We start from the raw sequence: 2323 nt of genomic DNA on the forward strand, positions 1-2323 counted from the left end.
AAATTTCGGGAAGTCCGATTCGCCTGCTGGAATTACCGCACGGGCTGGACACCTCGCTCCGACGAATCGGTTTTTTCCATTTTTTCCGAAAAATAAATTTTTGTAATTTTTTTTAATGTTAAAAACGTTAATAAACGTCATGTTTACGCATGGATTAAACATTGAAATAATTTTAAAACGCTTATTAAAAAAGTTGGTGTCGACCGTGGGACTTAGAAAAATTTCGGGAAGTCCGATTCGCCTGCTGGAATTACCGCACGGGCTGGACACCTCGCTCCGACGAATCGGTTTTTTCCATTTTTTCCGAAAAATAAATTTTTGTAATTTTTTTTAATGTTAAAAACGTTAATAAACTTCATGTTTACGCATGGATTAAACATTGAAATAATTTTAAAACGCTTATTAAAAAAGTTGGTGTCGACCGTGGGACTTAGAAAAATTTCGGGAAGTCCGATTCGCCTGCTGGAATTACCGCACGGGCTGGACACCTCGCTCCGACGAATCGGTTTTTTCCATTTTTTCCGAAAAATAAATTTTTGTAATTTTTTTTAATGTTAAAAACGTTAATAAACGTCATGTTTACGCATGGATTAAACATTGAAATAATTTTAAAACGCTTATTAAAAAAGTTTACTCTTGACCGTGGGGACTTAGAAAAATTCCGGCTTGCACGGATTCGACCACTCTGTTTTTCGGAGTTTCTGAGAAAAATAAATTTTTGTAATTTTTTTCATTATGATTTCTGAGTTCTCCCAGTAGTTTAATGTAAGGATTAAGCATTTAAAAATTTTTAAATCGAATATTAAAAAAGTTTACTCTTGCAATTTTTGGAAAAAAAAAATTCTAAAAAATTTTTCTTTCGGTGGAAACTAACGTTTAATATGTACAATAACGATTTATCGAATAAAAATCGTATGTTAATATATGTTCGAATCGACCATAGTTTCAGCGGCTAAGTACCAGCAGCCCGGCCGGTTGGTCTGTACGCGCGGCAGTTTACCACCATAAGCGCCCGTGCTGAGCGGCCGGCGCCGCGGTCGTCGCGGCCGCCCGTTTGGTTACTATAAGAGAGCACGTCGGTTCGAGCGGACCGGTCGGCGCAGCGGCGGGCGAGCGGCTATTCTACGATCTCGGTCGAGAAGCAGTCGTTCAGCTCCTCGAGGTCCATTCCTCGACTGTTCTGTACCGCGTTCCGTTGCGAATTTTTCTCTACACAGCATGACCACGGGTCGGTGTCTCAGACCGAATGGCCCTTATGTGGTAAGCCCAGAATGTTGGGTTGGATACAACGTATATTCGTTATACTTGTACGACTCTCACATCAACTCTCAGAAACCCAAAAGGGGTTTTCTATCCGAGCGAAAATATATTTTTCGTATACAAAAATTTAATGGCAAAGACCAAACGAAATACTACACACAAAAAGGGGCGACGAACAAAAATTGTTCGAATGAAATATAATATATACATATAAAATTGAGGTGTCCTAAGAGAGAAATACATAAACTAAGAGGTATATATTATAAGAAATATATATTATTTCTGGGCAAAGAAGAGAGAACGAAAAGAAGAGTATGATCTTTAACGCGAGGGCCTCGACATGGGTACGCCTAGCATGGTTCGCGCTTTCTCGATATGTCCAGCATGTTAACGTACGCGGTCTTCGGACTTCGTGCGTTATGTCCGTGCTTACACGATGGAGAGCGCTCGAGCATACGTGCTTACAAACCTGAAAGTCGATGTGACATCCGAGATTCTTTTTCTTCTAAAAAGATCTCGGAGAGATACACGGGAGAGTTTGAAATTTTTGGAGGTCCTCCTGATGTATATGCGCGGATATACCCATGTGGTAATTCGTGCGGAGTTGGTAATCTAATAGTGGAGCGAAATTTACCAACTCGAAAGAGAAGAGAGAAGAGAGTAGAGAGAAGAGAGAGGAGAAAGAGAACTGTCTTAAAGACGAGAAAAAGTATCGTCGATCCGACTCTTAAGGGGAGAGAGTCGGCGACTAAGATATATATATACATACATATTTTTGCTTCGTATGATGAAAATTTACTCGAAGCTCCCTGGTTGATCCTGCCAGTAGTCATATGCTTGTCTCAAAGATTAAGCCATGCATGTCTCAGTACATGCCGTATTAAGGTGAAACCGCGAATGGCTCATTAAATCAGTTATGGTTCCTTAGATCGTACCCACATTTACTTGGATAACTGTGGTAATTCTAGAGCTAATACATGCAAAACAGAGTTCCGACCAGAGATGGTAGGAACGCTTTTATTAGATCAAAACCAATCGGTGGCGGGCGTTTACGTTCGTCCAT

At 40.3% G+C, this 2323-nt stretch overlaps 1 non-coding gene across 1 annotated transcript in view; it reads left to right on the forward strand.

The window, feature by feature from the left end:
* The first annotated feature begins 2066 nt into the window (after positions 1-2066).
* Positions 2067-2323, forward strand: part of LOC143175637 (small subunit ribosomal RNA) — a 1921-nt gene continuing 1664 nt past the window's right edge. The window contains exon 1 of the ribosomal RNA XR_013000341.1: positions 2067-2323. This exon is cut by the window's right edge and continues 1664 nt beyond it. This is a non-coding gene — a ribosomal RNA (small subunit ribosomal RNA).

This window comes from Nomia melanderi, unplaced genomic scaffold, assembly GCF_051020985.1.
Source record: "Nomia melanderi isolate GNS246 unplaced genomic scaffold, iyNomMela1 scaffold0150, whole genome shotgun sequence".
Lineage (NCBI taxonomy): Eukaryota > Metazoa > Arthropoda > Insecta > Hymenoptera > Halictidae > Nomia > Nomia melanderi.